The sequence below is a fragment of the Benincasa hispida genome, unplaced genomic scaffold (assembly GCF_009727055.1).
Source record: "Benincasa hispida cultivar B227 unplaced genomic scaffold, ASM972705v1 Contig384, whole genome shotgun sequence".
NCBI classification, from domain to species: domain Eukaryota; kingdom Viridiplantae; phylum Streptophyta; class Magnoliopsida; order Cucurbitales; family Cucurbitaceae; genus Benincasa; species Benincasa hispida.
In genome coordinates this window covers 439,768-459,493 of record NW_024064828.1, presented here as the reverse complement: position 1 = coordinate 459,493, position 19,726 = coordinate 439,768, and positions in this window count along the sequence as shown.

The window sequence follows — 19,726 nt, the reverse complement described above, 5'->3', positions numbered from 1 at the left end:
AATAGTACCTTAGTCTTGATATATGCTCGAATCAATAAAATAATAATATAGAAGAGTTTCAATTGAGTGGTGAAGAATAATTGACCAAAAGAACTAGAGATGTTGATTGTTGTGGAGCTTTGATCCAACTCAAGCTTTCAGTCAACAGTGATTTGAGTTATACAACGATTCAATTGAGTTACTATATTTTCAAAGAGAGACGTCAGAGAGTATATATTGTACCAACGATTTACATAAAGAAATATAATACACATTACAAAAGTTTGAACTTCCCTAAAAACATGATTACCCATGTGAGACACCAAATGAATACTTTAATTATTTTTTTGTTATTTCAAATAATTTTCATAATATTAAACTGTCATTTGTGGTTTCCATATTATACAGTTAAAAAAGTCTCATTTTCGGTTACGGAAGTTAGAAGTTTGTTCTATTTAATTCTCTAAACTTTTAAGAAATTACAGTTTTTCTTCTCTGTTCTTTTAATATTATTGATATTTAATGCTGTTGACCTCCCGATTAAATGGTAGTATATATAAATTTTTTTGTTAAAATTTCTTTGAAAACTTTGAAGAACATTTTAAAGCTTCTCCAAACTTTGGGTCTTGAATTTTCACAATGCTTATTCTTAATTATTGAGCTTTAAAATAATAACTATTTTGGTATTATTGTTCCTATTTTTTATTAGGTTTTTAAATGAGAAATGGTATGACTTTGAAAACTAGTTTATTAAAGTTTGCAATGTGAATCTATTTTACTTTGTTTTAATCACAACAAAAATTGTTAGTTTTATTACTTTTTTAGAAAAAAAACTTGTTAGTTTTATTAATGGTAAGCTTCCTTTCTTTATTTTATTATTTAATAAATAGTGTAATTAATATCTAAATGAATTATTTTTTATTGAGAAACATAAGTTAAAGTTTTAAAATATAAAATATCTTAAATTAATTTTGGTTTCTATATAAATAGTTATGAAAAAATTTAGAGTCTTTGACTATACAACCATTATTTAATCACTTGATAATTGATAGACAAACATGTTATTCTAGTTTATTATAGTAGAGTTGCAAATCACAATTCTATATTTGAGATATTGATTTTTCAAACATATCTCTTAGTTTGCAGCTTGAATGTAACATCAACATCTTGAGATGTTTTAGAGATTGAAGATCTTTTGAGTGCAAGAAATTAAGAGAACAAAAATAAAGAATTATGACGCACTCCAAGTGTTCGCGAAAAAATGAGAAGAAAACCCATTTTTATACGCCAACATGAGCGTAGTTTAACTAATATAGTGCTTGTATTATCGACCTCAAGGTCAGAGGTTCAATTTTCCCACTCTAGACTTTAATTACAATACCTTTGTAAAAAAAAGAAAAAAACTCATTTTTATAGTATGAATATTGAGATCTATAAAACCTTTTGAATTCTCTAGAACTTTTAAAATTTCATTATGAATTATTATTAAAAACAATCTATATCTTGTAACTACATTTCAACATTGAAGATCAATACATTTATTACGGATAATTAAGTATTAGTTGATTAATATACTCTTTGTAATTAATGGTTAAGCCTATGGCATAATCAAATGTGTTATGTTTTGATAAGGAGAAAACTCTGTCTAAGTTGATCATGTCTAGTGAAATACTTAAGTTGATCGTTTAGAGAGCATTTCTACCTAAGGACCTACCTGAAAGTTGAATTGATCAAACTCTTAAAATTTATTTTTCTCTCTTAATTAAACTTGCACGAACTTTTTGATGAGTTAAATTTGGAGTTTCAGGCATAGAAAAAACTAATGAAAAAAAAAAAAAAGAGAGAAAAGGAGAATTGTGCTTGCAAATTCTACAACCATATATAATTATAATTGTTACAATATTGTGGTTGACTAATTTTATTACAGGAAAAACTTGAGCAACATGTCAAGAGTATTGTCATAAACATTGTTACATGTCTAGCAGCAGATTGTGCATAATATATTTTTCATATTTGTCCGCGTGATTTGCAGATTTTCGTATTTGCATTCCTTATTTTCCTACAGAGAATATTTATTTACTCTTAAAAGATATTCTCAAGGCTAGCCATATTTATATTGTACTCCTATTCAATTTTAGGGTTAGCCGTCTTATTAGAAAACTGTGCATTAAGAGTTTCGAACTTAGGGCCTGTCTAAGCCTTAACCTCCATGTATTGTTATTGAAAGTTTTTGTATTTTTCATTGATTTTTTTTTCTTTTTTTCTTTTTTGGTTCAATAATTATTATAGAACTCAGGAGTAGTTTTATTTGATATTGTATTTAGGGGGAGCCTAAGTACATTGAAGAAGATGAAATCTCATATTTATGGGGTGCCTAAGTATGTTGTATTGAGGGGATCTCATACAAAGCTTGGAGAAGTTTTATTGTGAAAGTGAAGGGAGCTCAAGCTTAGGAGGAGCCTAAGTTGAAATTGAAGAGGAAGCTATACATGAGTAAATGAAGAAGGAGTCTATTACATAAGTACTTTTTTTCCAGTTGCTAAATCTTTTATATAGTGAAGTTTCGTTCTACTGCGTACACAACTCCCCGGACGTAGGTGATTTTGCAATGAACTAAGTTATCAATCTTTGCGTCTTTAATATTTCCATTTGCTTTCATGTTGCCTACTCATCATATATATTGTTTGTGACATCGTGCTTGAAATTGTATTCTGTGTTAGATCCATTCTATTTTTTTTTTCAATTGGTATCACCACGAGTTGACTTCTAGTTCATTTAGTTTTTGAATGGAGTCAATTAAGAAATGTGGATCAACTACTCACCCTCCTATTCTAGGTGAAGCGAATTACTCATACTAGAAAGCTCGGATGATAGCATTTCTTAAATCTATTGATAGCAAGACATGGAAGACTATTGTGAGTAGATGGTCTCCTCCTCAAGTTGCTGATAAGAATGAAGTTGTCAGTTGAAAATCTAAAAAAAGAATGGATAGAGGCTGAAAATGAAACATCGTTAGGAAACTCTCTAGCCTTAAATGCAATCTTCAATGGAGTGGATAAGAACATATATAGATTGATCAATACTTATATTTTAGCAAAGGAGGCATAGGATATACTTGTTGTTGCCCATGAAGGAACATCTAAGTTGAGAAGTCCAAAAATCATCCGAAAGGTTCTCTCGATAGTTTTTCAACTATCGACCTAATTGTCAGGAAAACCTTCTACCGATAAAAAAAACCTTGTCATCGGAAAACAAAGATTTCAAAACGAAACAAGGATGGAGGATTTCTGTTGACGCTAAACAAAACTGTAGGCATAAGGTATTTCTCCCGATGCTTAGAATAGTTCTTAACTGTCGAGAGAAGGTTTTTCTACCGACAGTTCCTTTTAGTGTCGACAAAAGTTTACTTCTCCCGATGCCAAATAGACGTTTTTAACATCGAGAAAGATTACTTTTCCCAATAGTAACCTATTTTAGGATTGTGAAAAGTGTTTTTTTTTTGTCGACAAAAAAGTTAAGAAATTCATATATTTGCCGACGACTACATATTTTTTGTTGTCGAGAATATATTATTTACCTTAGTTATTAAATATTAACTTTTTTAACAAATATGAAAAATATTTGAATCTTACAAATCTCAAATAATCTAAAAAATTATCAAGTTAATTAGTTCTATAAAACATTAAATAATATCCACAAAACATGTTCGAGTCTTACAAATTTTGTCAAATAAACAACTACTGGTAATATTCATCTTAAATATTACATAATATCCACAAATTCTTAACCCCGAAACAATATTACGTAATATCCATAAAACATAAAACCACAAAGTACCTAGAAAATAGAAATCTACAACCTAACTTAGCTTGTCTGGAGATGCACCTTCAATATAAATCTCGAGATACATACAAAATACAAATTTAAATAATTTCAATACTCAATATACCATAAATCAATCTCAAACTCCATATAGAACTTAAATCACAACTTACATTTAAATACAACTTTGCATTTACCCCTATACCAACTTTAAATCCAACATAAGAATATTAACAAATTCAAATGGAATCTATGCAATCTTCCCCTCTCTCAAACCAAATCTACAAATTCAAGTATATACCCAACTCAAGCTCAATATAAAACTTAAAACTCAATATAAGATCATTAACAAATTGAAAAAAACCATCATACATTTACATATTTTTAATCTCAAACTCAATATGGAACTTAAATCTCAACTTAAGTTTATACATAACTTTACATTTACCCCTACACCAATTTTAGATCCAAGTTAAAAAAATTAAAATATTCAAATGAACTCCATGAAATCTTCCCACCTCTCTTCCCAAATCCACAAACTCAATTGGCATATACTCATCTCAAGCTCAATATAAAACTTAAAACTCAACATAAAAATATTAATGGATTGAAAAAAACCATCACACATTTACAAATTCTAATCTCAAACTCAATATAGAACTTAAATCTCAACTTAAGCTTAAACATAACTATGCATAACTTTAAACCCAACGTAAGAACGTTAACAAATTCAAATGAACTTAATGCAATCTAAACCCCTCCCCTCAATCCACAAACTCAATATCACATATACCTATCTCAAAATTAATCTCAAGCTCAATATAAGACTTAAAACTAAATTTAAGAACCATCTTTAGCCGTTACTCTCAGATCATCATCCAGATCATCAAACATAACAATTGAATTCCAAAAACAAAAACCCAACAAAAATGGTTGAAATTTCTCAGTAAGAGACTTAGATTTGAAGCAAATGAGGAATATACCACATTAGAAATGCAATGTAACAAAGTCAAACAAAAAAATTCTAGCCCTTCAAAGCAATTCCCCAAAATCTAAGATTTGATTCAGCTGCTTGAAAAATATAAGTAGCTACCAATGTGTTCTATATAGATATGAATAAGATGGGTATTAAAAAAGATGAACAAAATAATTGAATATAAGAATCAATAGACCAAACTACAACCACTTGAAGAGAAAGAGAATGAAGAAGAAAAATATCAAAAACACGAAAAGTAGAAGATTTTGTGTAAAGAAAGTGAGGACTTACCCACCAAACAATTTCAGATCTAAATCTCACAGAAGCCAACAGTTCTCATAAAATAAAAAGAAAAATTGATGAATGATTTAATTAAAAATGTAATCAAGTGAAGAAAGTGAATGATGAGGAGATTTTTCCCTTAGATTAGCCAAAATCAAAATATGGGGGTTTAAATTTTCCTTTCGATTTGTGCAACAGCGAGTTCGTCGGCGACCGAATTGTGCAGTAGTGGGTTCGTTGGTGGCTGAATTTTCGACGATCGAAGTGTAGCAACACCACCTGTCATCGGCTTGACAGCAGCACCAGTGGGACAACGTGGACTTTCTGGCAAGGATGGCGTGGGCTCTCTGGACAATGTGGGTTTATGGAGAACAAAAGAGAAAAAAAATAGGAAAAAAGAAAAGGGGTCTTGGGCGGCTGACGAAAAAAGAAAGGGAAAAGATCGGGCTTTAATTCACCCCATCCTAATGCCCTTAAAGCTCTCTCGATGGTAGTTTAAACTATGAGAGCTGTAATTAAAATTTTCCATTTTTTAAAAACTTGACACCTCGTCTATATCGTCGGGATGAACACTATCTCCTGAAGCCGCAATCCTAGTGTCAAGAGAGATTAATAAACTTTTTTCCAATGCGTTTTATACCAACGGTTCAAGAGTACGACATCAGGAGAGCGTATTTTTCCGACGCTATTAAAATTGTTGTCGGGAGATCATCTTTTTCCTAATGCCAAAAAAAGCGTCAAGAAAAATGGGTTCTCTCGACATTTTTGTTTTGGTCGTGAAAAATTTTTTGTTGGAAAAACCCAAAATTCTTGTAGTGGCGAGAAAACTTAGAGGAGAAGCTTGTCTGAAAAGTCCTGTATTCCTTACTTAAAAGATTTGACATGAAGGTTAAAACTATTGAAGAGGCCCACGATACCACCATGAAAGTTTAATGAACTATTTAGGTCACTTCAAACCTTTGAAATGACTCTTGAAAACAAAACTGAGAAGAAGTTCAAGGGAATTGGACTACAATCCTCTATGAGCCATGATAGCTCTAAGAGCAAAAACAAAGAAACTGATAAAATCTAACTGAATCCATTTCTCTTCTAGCAAAGCAGTTTTACAAAGCTTTCAGACGGTGGGACAAACATTCAGTATCCAGTGGAAACTATGTTCCCTCCTATATCGAGGACATTAGCAATGTCAACAATAACCTTAATCCAAAGCTCTCGCGAGTTCTTGCGAAGAAGACAAAGAGTGACAACGAAGCCAACAATAGTCAAATGTCAAAGAATTTTTTTTTTCAGATGTCGTGAATGTGAGGGGTTCAAAAAGTTTCAAGCTGAATATCTAAATTTTCTGAGAAGACATAATGGAGGATATTTTGTTACCCTATCAAATGATGAAACTGAGTCAAACAGTGACTCTGGAGATGAAGTTTGTACTTTAATGGGAAGTCTCTCTTTTGATTGTTCTGATGTGATTAATCCCTCTAGTGAAGTTAATTGATACTAGATAATAAATCAAAGAAAATCGTTGATTCGTTTGGGAACTTATCTTTGGAAGAAGTCTATCAATTGTGGATGGAGAACTTTAAAGCTTTGGCAATTAAAATATAGAATATAGAAAATTTTGTTTAAGATAATCATCGTCTGTTAAACATCATATTTGAATGGAAGAAAGAGCTGAACGAATCTAAGAATGAACTTGAATTCATATCAAAATCTGTTTTGCATGCTTAATTCAAACACAGATGATCTCAACAAGATCTTATGCTCGTGTAACAAACTGTTTGATAAGCTGGGTATTAGGTTCAATCAGCATGGAAAGCGCATTTACAAAGGTGAATCATCAAAACTAAAAAAAAAATTCCAGCTTAGGATTCACCAATGTTCGGTTCCAATGTCCAAGACAAGTGAAATGTCAACATGTTTAGTGGATCATAATGTGAAGAAGAAATGAATTTGTCATTATTCTGGCAACAAAGGTCACATTCAACCTTATTATTTTCGACTGTATGGAAGAATCAGTCACCTATCGGCTTGGAATTATTCTAGAAGAACATGACCCTTTACCAGTCCTAGCAAATTTGTGCATAGGAACAAAATGGAATGGAGGGTTAAGAAAGCTCATCGCCCTTCTGAGACAAGATGTCAAGTGGCTTTCACTTTCTGTGGTTGTCTACAAAAGAACACTAGTACTTTGATAGTGGATGATCTCGTCACATGACTGGTAAAAAGTCATTTGTCATCAATGTACAACCATGCGATTCTGGTCATATTACCTTTGGAGATGGAGAAAAAGGGAAAGTATTGGGAAACGAACAACTATTGTACCCTGGTCTTCCAACACTGGAGGTTGTCATATCATTCTTGTAGAAGCATTAACAGCAAACCTAATCAACATAAGTCAGCTATGTGATTGGGGCCTTGTTATAAGCTTCTAAAAAAGATAAATGTTTGGTGACCAACAAAGACAATGTGACTGTCATGTTAGGTACGCGTTTATCTAATAGTTTTTATTTGTGGACTTCTAATATTGTTCATGTTTTTAACATCACTAAGCACTGAAAGTTGTGGTCTCTCCCAAGAAAAATGGAATAGTCCAGTGCAAGACTCATACTATAAAAGAAATGACTATTGATATGATGCAATATACTAAACTTTTGCCGTATCACCTTTGGGCTGATGTTATCATTACTGGTTGTTATGTTTCCAATCACCTCGATCTTAAGTCAAGGTATGTGTGCCCAAATTGTGAAATATGGAGAAGAAGGAAATCTAATAATTTGAAATATTTTTATTTATTTGGTGGCATGTGTTATATTCTAGGTAATTATGTCTTAAGACAAAAAATGGGTTCCACAAGTGATTACAATATTTTTTGGGGATACTCCACCAATAGTCCAGTGCATCATGAGTACGAACTGAAGCATGTTCTGTTTTTCAAGAAGTAAGAAGGAGAGTTGATTGTTTTTCAAATTTATAGTGATGACATAACCTTCAGAGATGATGACATAACTTTCAGAAGGATGTCTCAGAAGATGGTGAAACCTATCCAACACACGTAGACAGAGCTTGAAATGAGTCTGGTCAAAGAACTTACTTATGAGTCTGGTCAAAGAACTTACTTACTTTTTGAGATCTCAGAATATACAGATGAATGGGTGGAGGTAGTTCAATTTGAATTCCTCAGAAGAACTTTACATCTTTGTAGAATTGACTTATACCAACTAAAGATATATGATCAGAGAAAGTCAAAGTGGGTCAAGTTAGCTTTTATAAGTAAGAAAATCTCGATTATTATTCTGAAATTTACTGAGATTTTCAGTTTTGTGTTTGATTTTTCCTTAATTATGCATATTCTAATTTTTCTAGGGTGAATATTTGTCAAAATACTTAGACTTCTAAAAGTAGAATGGTTAATAGAGTAGTAACAAAGAAAGAGGGTTTCAAGAAAGGTGATTTTCCATCAAGAGTCAATGCCTATTGTGTTCAAGTGCAAGGTCTTTCTTTCTCTTTCAGTGGTGAGCCTACGATATATAAAAAAACTAAGAAGGAAAGGAGTGATGTTAAATGGGTTGTCTTAACAATGAAATACCTCATAGGTCATGTCATTGTGTTCACCAAATATGTATCTATGATTACGTCATATCAGGCATCCGCTTCCACTAAAGATATTGAAGGATACATATCTACTGCTAAATTTGATTTTTCTATTTAGATGTTTAGAAATTTGAATTCTCTTCATTTGTTTGTGTTTACTAAAGAAACTAAAGTTGAGAGTGGTGATCAAGTTATTAATAAAATTGATAATATTTTGATAGAATCCGTGACTTTTATTGATCATGTTGTTCCTGTTAAGGTTGTTTACCATGTTAACCATGTTGATCATGTTGAGTTGTCTCATGTTTTGATTATTGTGCCTACCAACCCACTGTTGATAACATAATATGCTTATTTCCTCTATTATTGATAATATTGCTCCTGCCAAAATTGTTGCGTTAACTTATGTTGTTCATACTTTTCCCCATAAAGCTTGTCACTGGTAGTACTGAGATTAATTATGTGAATTATATTGCCCATGTTACTTCTGCTGAAACTCTGTTGGATCATATTGTGACTGTTGATATATTTGTTGAGACTCATGTGTTGTGTGATGGCATTATTGATAATGTTGCTCTTACTGAATCTTTGGGTAAAGTCATTGTGTCTCTTGGTATTGTTGTTGAAAATGTTAGTCGTGTGCTTGTTGTCTCCTCTGAAAATATTGCGAATGATAAGTATTTGATTGTTGATCAAATTGAATCCACTACCAACGTTGATTTCCAAGAAGCTGTTGATCTTGCTGTTTTTAAGGATGTTATAAAGAATGTCGTGTCTATTGTTGATAATATGAATGTGATATTTCTTGATCCTCATACTATTGAAACAAATGTGCAAAATATAATGGAATATCTTAAGGCATAGAAGTCTCTTTATCCTGAAAAGTATATTGTTAATGCTTCTGCTGGTATTAAATGTGTTTCTGAGGTGAATAAAGTTATTATTGTTGGTTCAACTAGTCAGTTTGGATGATTATTCTGAGAATGTGTTAAAGGATGACATTGCTTTTACTAATGTATCTGCTAGTGTTGCTACAATAAATAAGTCTGTTGATTTGAATGTGCATGAGAAAATGAATGTTGATAATGGTCTAGTTGATCAAATGATTGTGAGTTTTGATTGTCAAGATGATGGTAAAAATAGTTTTGATAAAGATGTACTTGATGATTTTATCTCCAAGGAAGATATTCTTTACTATACTAATTCTGTTATTCCTATTCTCCTCTATGATGTGAACATTCGTGAAGATATTTTAGAGTTGAATGCTTGTGTCAATGTATCAATTGTGGAAGATGTTGATATTGATTTTGTTATCAATAAAACAGTATTGAGCTCGAGGGAACCTTATGGACCTATAGATTGAAGCTTCAATGGTATTTGAATAATTAATTAAGCTCCTTTAATTAAATTATTCAACATCCATTAACTGTTGGTCACTCCATTAAAGACCAACAACTGCATTCTTTCCACTACAGATATATTTCTATGTCCATTGGATTTAACCAGATAATAGTGCGATGACCCTTTACAAATTGCTCGTAAATACAGCTAGGCCAAAATTACCATTTTGCCCTTATAGTTACATCTAACTACTTAAGTACCATTGATCCCTCTAATGAACAATAAGTCATAGTCCAATTATAACCAAACCAGTCTCGGGCCAAGAGAGAGTCTGACGCCACATTGTTTAAGCCTTAGAATCACCCTTAAGAGAGCAATTTATCTACTTACCCAGACGTAAGTGAAGAAGTGAACTCTGTCTTGTGTAGCTGTGTTTCCAGCTCCCCAATCAGACGAATCCCGAACATGGTAGGCTTATTGAGTTGATGATTTAGCCACTCTCACCCATAAAAATCAAAGGACCACTTTCATCGGCAAGAGTTCAAACTCACTCAGGATTCAGGTCATGTCACCTATGGTCATCTAGGTGAAATATAAGTCTCTATAATGAACGGTGTTATATAATGAGATTAGTCATTTCATGGTTCGGTCTTATAAAAACTCCATAGAACACCCCCGTTGACATGTCTCCACATGAATGATTAGGATCGGATCATTTGTAGCAATTTATAACAATTGCAATATCTACAAACTGGGTCATATTAGTAGTGTCACCAAAATAAAGTATCCAACCTTATCCATCTACTACAGACCATTTAGGTTATCACTTAAACATGATCCACCTGTATGTTTCTACATACATGTTAAAGCTATAGATGATAACCTTGGATATTAATTTAATGGTTTTATGGGTTAATGCTACTAAATAATAAATAAAATATCTCATATTTTATTAAATAAATAGATTATTTGTACATTACAATTGTTATGATATGTATTTATATTGTAAATTTAATTAGGTGTCCTTTATTGTAATTTCATATCTTCTAGATTAGGGTTTCTTAATTACTTATATATATGTATCTTCAGTCTGATTAAGTAAATAAGAATTATTATTCTCTCTAAACTTCTGAGTACATGGTATCAGAGCTATCTAGGGTTTAGAATATTTGTTCGACGGCTACGCTAGGGTTTAAACTTCTCACAAGGTTAGGGTTTGAGGTGAGTCATCAAGTTTTGAGTGGTAGTTTGTCTTACCACCCATCCCAGGAGAAGCGCCGCCACCATTCGATCAAGTTTGTAGTCCTCTGTCATCGAAAACAGCCGCGCGTGGAGCTTACGTGCCACTGGAATAGTAGTCCTCCTTCGTCACGCACCAGCGCGTGGAGCTTTGTCTCCACTTTGAGCCAGTTGGGTTCTTCTCGGCTAGTCGTTTCTGATCACTCTGTGCATTTGGTTTCATCGAAATCTACTTGGTTGTGAGTTATTTGGATAAAATACCCGTTTGGGCTTAGGGTTTGTTGTTGTTTTGTACAACTTGGAGTAGTTCTACTCTTTTTTTTTGCCTTTGATTTTGATTTTGGTTTGTTCTTTCTACTTGTAAGGTCTACAAATCACTTATTATCTCATAATAGATGAAATGAAGCATATGGTCGTCTCTAATGTAATTCATCAAAAATCAGATTCTTCGGAAATCGTATGTCATAATTGTCATAAGCCAGGACATATGAAACGTGATTTTAGAAAATTGTTGTATAAGAATCAACAATCTCAACATGCTCAGATAGCTTCCACCAGTGATATGACTGAAAAATCTGTTACCATCACTGCTGACGACTTTGCTAAATTTCAAGTTTTCAGAAATCATTGCAGGCATTTTCTTCATCTAATCCTGTTGCCACCATTGCCAAGATAGGTAATACGAAATGTCTTCTTATATTATCTACCAAATGGGTTGTAGACTATAGGGCCACTGCCCTTATGTCAGGTAACCTATTTTCTATGCCTCTATCTCCTGTCTCATCTTCGTCTGTCACCTTGGCAGATGGATCAACCAACCCTGTCCTTGGATCCGACACCATTTCTTTCACTCCATCACTCTCTTTGTCCTCTGTCTTACATTTGCCTCATTTGTCCTTTAATTTAATTTCTATTAGCCAACTTACTTGTGACCTTAATTGCTTTGTCTCATTTTTTTCTAGTTATTACTGGTCTCAAGATCGTATGACAAAGAAGATTATTGGTAAAGGACATGAGTCGGGTCTTTACATCTTCAACAATCATATATTGAGAGATGTGGCTTGTCCTGGAGTAATATCCTCGTTTGATGTTCATTGTCATTTGGGTCATCTGTCATTGTCTGTGCTGAAGAAACTTCATCCAGAATTTTGTTCCTTATCATCTTTGAATTGTGATTCATGTCAGTTTTCAAAATTTCATTTTTTTAGTTCTAGTCCTAGGGTTCATAAACGAGCTAGTGCTCCTTTTCAATTAGTTCATTCCGATATTTAGGGTCCTTGTCCTGTCATGTCTCAAATAGGTTTGCGTTACTTTGTTACCTTTGTCGATGATTATTCTCATGTAACTTGGTTATATTTAATGAAAATTTGTTCTGAGTTATTGTTTCATTTTCGTGCTTTTCATGCTAAGATTCAAAATCAATTTAATGTCTATATTAAAACCCTATGTACAAACAATGCTGGTGAATATTTCTCTCACGTATTTGGATCTTACCTGTGTAGTCATGGCATTATCCGTCAATCTTCTTGTGCAGACACTCCATCTCAAAATGGGGTTACTGAAAGAAAGAACAGACACCTCCTTGAAATAGCCCGTGTCTTATCCTTCCAAATGCATGTTCCAAAGAATTTTTGGGCCGATGCTATATCTAGTGCTTGTTTCTTGATTAATAGAATGCCTTCCTCTGTCCTAAATGGAGAGATTTCTTATCGTACTCTTCTTCCTACAAAATCTTTGTTTCCCGTTGCTTCTAAGATCTTTGGTTGTGTTTTTTTTTTGTTCGGGATATTCGTCCAAATCATACTAAATTATATCTAAAATCTTAGAAATGCATTTTCTTAAGCTATTCATGTGTTTAAAAGGGTTATCGTTGTTATTGTCCTACTCTGAACAAATATCTTGTATCTCTAGATGTTATATTTTTCGAAGATGTACCCTTTTGTCCATCACTGTTGAGTCCGTGTCCGAGGGAGGATGACGATTTTTTTATCTACGAGGTTCTTCTTCTCCATCATCCTTCCCTTCACCTTCCTTTGTATCTCTTCCTTTTGATCCCCCAGTTATTCGAGTCTACTCTAGACGTTCTTCACAGCCACCTTCAGATCCATGTCCTCCACCACTGGCTTCTTTGACATTTGATTCGGGACCGAGTGATGATCTTCCCATTGCCCTTCAGAAAGGTAAATACACTTGTACTTATCCTATTTCTTCGTTTGTTTCGTATAACCAATTGTATTCTCCCACTTATTCTTTTCTTACATCACTTGATTCCACCTCTATCCCTAAATCTGTTAATAAAACTTTATCTCATCCTGGGTGGCGTAGTGTAATGATTGAGGAGATGACTGCTTTGGATGATAATGGTTGGGTGTAAATTGGTGTTTTCTATCAAGGTTAATCCTGATGGGACGGTGGCTCGGTTGAAAATTCATTTGTTTGCCAAAGGTTATGCTCAGATTTATGGGACTGATTATTCTGACACATTTTCTCTTATTTCTAAATTAACTTCCATTGGACTGTTTATCTCGATGGCTGCTGCTTACAATTGGCCTTTGCATCAACGTGACATTAAGAATGCTTTTCTACATTATATTCACAATCTGTGTGTGAAATAGTGTGTATACATCACCTTTTGTCTGAGATGGGTTTCAATGTTACTGTACCAGGTAAATTATGGTGCGATAATCAAGCAGCTCTTCATATTGCATCCAATCCTGTGTTTCATGAATGAACTAAACATATTGAAATGGATGGTCATTTTATTCACGAGAAGAAGGGTTGATTCCTATAGGATATGTGAAGACTGGTGATCAGTTGGGAGATCTACTTGCTAAAGTAGTAAACGGAACAAGAATAAGTTATCTGTGCAACAACCTAGGCATGATTGACACATTTTCTCCAGCTTGAGGGGGAGTGTTATGATATGTATTTATATCGTAAATTTAATTAGGTGTCCTTTATTGTAATTTCATATCTCCTAGATTAAGGTTTCTTAATTTCCTATATATATGTATCTTCAGTCTGATTAAGTGAATAAGAATTATCATTCTCTCTAAACTTCTGAGTACAACAATTACAGACTATAGGACCAATACAAAACAGTAAAGTAGGGAATAATACACGCCCAATACAAAATCTCCCATTTGCCCTAAATTGGATGTGGCTTATCCCATAGACCCATACTTTGTAGGTGATCCTCAAAACCCTTAGTCGTGAGAGCCTTTGTAAATGGATCAGCAACGTTGTGCTCCGAAGCTATCTGCATCACAATCACATCTCCTTTATGCACAATCTCTCGGATGAGATGATCTTTCTGCACTATATGCTTCAGGCACTTGTGACTCCCAGGCTCTCAGGAATTAGCCACAACACCACTATTATCATAATTGATAACTTATAGAAATATAAGTTATTATCTCTCGAAATTTGAAACAATAAGGATTTGTAATGATAAAAACTCATTTATCTTAAAGAAAAATGCATGAAATTCCTCAAACACTACTAGCCTTTATAAAAACATTCTTTTTTATAAAACTGCGTCACTAACGCATCATATTGCAGGATTTCAATAAAATTCACTAAGTGTCGCACGCTCAACTAACGCAAAGACATGTGTCTGAAGGATTCCAATATAGAAAAGATACATCGGTTCGTGCTATTCCTGTTAAATCACCACTGGCAAGTATAGGTATTTGAATGTCGGCATCTGAAAAGCAACTGAAATGGCAGGTGACTGACAAGGGCATGGAAATTAATGTTGTCATATCACAAGTTACTGAGAGAAAACACCTATAAATAGGAAGACTTGCAACTGAAGATAAGAAGCACAACGTAGATAGAGCATTTTAGAGCTTAGATTATACTTGTTTTGCTACTGCAAGAAGAACACAGGAGGAAAAGAACCATTGTCATTGTTGATCAAGGAGAATTGTAGAAGATCAAGCTCGAGAGAGAATTCTTCTTCATTTCTTTAACAAGCTGGTTGTACACACATTAAGATCAAGCCAAAGAGGACAAGAGATTGAACTCTACAGCTTGACTTTTTTCTTTACACTTCATTTTCGTTTATCATCTCACGCGATTAACTGTTGCCATTTTAAAGACAGTTCGTTCTTATAAAATCATGCATTTGATCCATCTCTTTTGCCTCTGCTTACATTCTATTGTGTTAGATGCATTTGTGACTTTGTGCACCCTAGAAATAGGAACATGTGACATTCGCATTGAGAAATGTTGAATAATTAGATAAACAGAAACCTAACGCATCTACATACATTTGGATTGTAAACAAGCATATCTCATCTTCATCTTTACCCACACTCTTATGTGTTCATCTTACTTGGATCAACACATACCCCTATCACTTAGCACCATTTTTTCATTAAACCCGGTATTTCACTTGAACTCTTGTGTCTTCTTGTATGCATGCAGTAAAATTAGTGTAGATAAAATTCCAACATTTATTTAGAACTCTTCTAGATCTATTACAACTCAAGGTCTGCATTAGTCTAGCCTAAATCCCTCGACTCTGGGCTTACCAAGAACCTGAATTTATACTTGGATTTGATTTAGGAAAAGCTTGTACAATCATAGAGAGTGTAACACATCTCACAGACGCATCATCCAATCTTCTCACTTAGAGAAGAAATTCACTATTCATTTTCATTTACTTCAATCTTGTCTTCCATCTTCATTTATAATACACTCCTAGCACACATCACAAATCACGAACAAGTTTTTGGCGCCATTATCGAGGATTTAGCAAAAGGCTAATCATAATTTTGCTTTTTTTATTTTTTGTAGAAAAACTTGCAGCTGGGGGAGTATTACAAGTTAAGCCTAAGCTTGTAAACGTTTTATGAGCAAAGAAAACACTCCTGACCTCCTATACGACCCCGAAGTTGAAAAGACCTTTAGATGAAGAAACCGATCGAATCTTCGTCAAAGGTTAAGGCAATAAATAAGACAGCAACAACAAAGACAACAACAAATGGCGGATGATTAGATAAACTAGAACTTAGCTCAGCAATTAGCCAATGCTGCACAAAATCCAATCCTAACGGCGAACAACAGAACGCGTCCAATGCGGGACTATGCCTCACTTGTGTTGTATGACTTTTCGCCAGGGATCATATACCGGATGCCAGACGAGACAAGATTTGAAATGAAATCCGTAATGCTCGAGATGCTTTAAATAGCATGTCAGTTTGGAGGTGCCTGAGGCGAAGATTCACATGCCCACATGAAACGGTTCCTAGAAACATGCAACTCATTTGAGATTCCTTGAATCACGCTAGAAGCCATCGAACTCTCTTTATTCTCCTACTATCTCTGCGATGATGCAAAGTAATGGGCAAGTTCCTTGGAACCTAGCGAGATAATAATGTGGGAGAAATTAGTGGAAAAGTTCATGCAAAAGTATTTCCCTCATAATACTAACAAAAGGAAGTGTAGAGAAATTATGAACATTGAACAAAGAGAATTTGAGACTTTGAGTGTCACATGGGATTGGTCAAGAACTATCCTAAGCATGGACTTCCTTTGATTGTTCAATTGAAACTTTTTATGAGGGGGTGAATAGAGGATTTCTAATGACAGTTAACGCAGCCGCAACTAATGGTATAATGGATAAGTCATATAATGAAGCTAAGGAAATATTATATCACATCGCCAAACACAACATGGAACGGGTGGATGATACTTACGATGCCAGAACAGATAATAGGAGGCATTCTCAGAATGTGAACAATGTTGATTCAAACGCAATAGCCACACTTTTTGCACAAGTGGCTGCCATGACAAACCTTTTGCAAACTCTTTAACTAGGAAATGAAACTCGCACTCAAAAGGTGAATCAAGTGGACGCATTCATGCAGCCCATGGCTAGCTATGTGGGCTGTAGAGAACCCCACTCCTATAATGACTGCCTGCAACAGTCAGTCTGTTTTATCAAGAATAATCCATTCTCGAACACATACAACCTTGAATGGAGAAACCATCCAAATTTTTCTTAGAGAGGTCACCAGCAGGAACGCCATCAACCTTGAATAATCCATTCTGAATTCTAGTCATCATAGCAACCTCAGCATCAATCCTTCAATAGAGGTGGTCAGGCGTCAAGTTCAACATCTCCACTCGAAAATCTTCTGAAGGAGTACATAGCCCAGAATGAAGCATTGTTAAAGAGCCAGGCATCATCTATCAGAAACTTGAAGATGCAATGGGACAGATTGATAGTGAATTGAAGAATCGGCCACAAGAAGTGCTGCCTAGCAACACGAAAACTCCATGAAGTAATAATGGGAAGAAGCAATGCCATGCGGTGACATTGCGAAGTGGTAAACCTTTAGTGGACAAAAGATGAACCCAAGAAATAACAACAATCCTTCAGGAAATGAGCACATAATGTACATAAAGGCATTTGAATATCGAGAAGAAATAACGTCGTGATCTGCAAGTCATTTCAAACCAAGCATGTCAAACGCAAAGGCATCTGCGGTGCAACTAATTGCACCATTCCTCAAACGCATCTCAAAAGAAGAATGACGAACAGTAATGCAAGCATTTCCTTGAAATCCTAAGGAAATTGCACCTAAACATTCCTCTTATAGAAGCCTTGGAACAAATGCAAAAGTATGTAAAATTGTTGAAGGATGTTCTAGCAAAGAAAAGAAAAGTCGGTGAGTTAGAAGTAGTAGCATTGACGTAAGAATGAAATGCGTTGATCAACAACAAAAGTCCTTAGAAGTAAAAGGATCCAGGCAACTTTACAGTCCCTTGTTCAATTGGAGGGATAGACGTGGGTTATACATTGTGCGATCTGGGAGCCAGCTTAACCTCATGTCTGTTTTGGTTTCCAAGAAACTAGGAATTTGGGAAGCGCAACCCACTTCCGTGATTCTTTAGCTCACTGACTGGACAATCACACACCCTGAAGGAAAGATTGAAGATTTTTTTGTGAAGGTTGACCAGTTTATATTCCCAGCAGATTATGAAGCAGATCGGGATGTTCCAATCATCCTTGGATGACCATTCCTTGCCATTGGGAAGGTATTAATAGACATGCATAAAGGGGAGCTTACTATACGCATGGACAACTAGGTAGTAAAATTTAATGTGCTGAACACATTGAAGTTCCTAGATGATGAACAATGTCAACTTAACAACCCAATTGAGTTGCCTGAAGAAGAAGAAATGGACCAAATCTACAAGGTCCATGTGTTGGGTGAAAACATAAGAAAATTTGAAACATTAAGTCTAAATGAGTGGCAAACTAAACCAACGCGTCCATCCTTGGAAGAACCACCAGTACTGAAATTAAAATCTCTACCTCATCATTTAAAATATGCTTTTGTTGGATCCAATAATACCTTGCTTGTGATTATTTTAGCCAATCGCTCTTAGCTTAATGAGTGTTCTCCTTACAGATGTTGTGAAAGCATACACATGCAATTGGGTGGACGATGGCTAACATTCGTGGCATCAGTCCATCCTACTGAATGCATAAGATTCGGCTGGAAGAAGGAAAAACTGGATTGATCGAGCCTCAACGCAGGCTAAATCCTGTAGTGAAAAAAGTGGTGAAGAAAGAAATTATTAAGTGGCTCGACGCAGGAGAAATTTGCCCCATCTCTGATAATAGTTGGGTGAGCCAAGTCTAATGTGTCCCTAAAAAAAGAGGCACCATTGTGATAGTCAACAACAACAATAGACTCATTCCCTTGAAAACTGTCATAGGGTGGCAAATATGCATAGATTATTGGAAACTCAATGTGTCAACAAAGAAAGACCACTTCCCTCTTCCCTTCATTGATCAGAGTCTTGAACGGCCAGCTGGCAAAGAATTTTACTATTTCTTAGACATATAATTAAGATATAACCAAATCCTTATTGACCATAAAGACCAAGAGAAAATGATGTTCACATGTTGTTTAGGAACATTCGCATTCAGACACATGCCCTTTGGGCTATGCAACGCACCAGGGTTCCAGAGATGCATGATGGCGATTTTCTCTAACTTTCTAGAACAGATTGTTGAAGTTTTTATGGATGATTTCTCAGTTTTTGGGGACTTCTTTCGATCCTGCTTAGACAACTTAGAGGTTGTCCTTCCACAATGTGAGAAAACAAATCTAGTATTGAATTGGGAGAAATGTCACTTTATAGTGATTGAAGGCGTTGTTTTGGGACCCAAGGTGTCCAAAGCTGGATTGGAAGTTGATGAAGCAAAAATTGACGTCATAGCCAAACTTCTCCCACTTGCGAATCTCAAAGCATTGCGAAGTTTCTTAGGCCATGCAGGCTTTTATAGAAGGTTTGTGAAAGGATTCTCTCAAATTGTGCAACCTCTTAGTGCATTGTTAGAATTAAATAGGCCCTATATATTTAATGAAGGCTGCCTCAACGCATTCGATAGATTGAAGTATGCGTTAACAATAGCTCCAATACTGATAGCCCCGAACTGGACTCAGCCCTTCATTTTGATGTGTAATGTGAGTG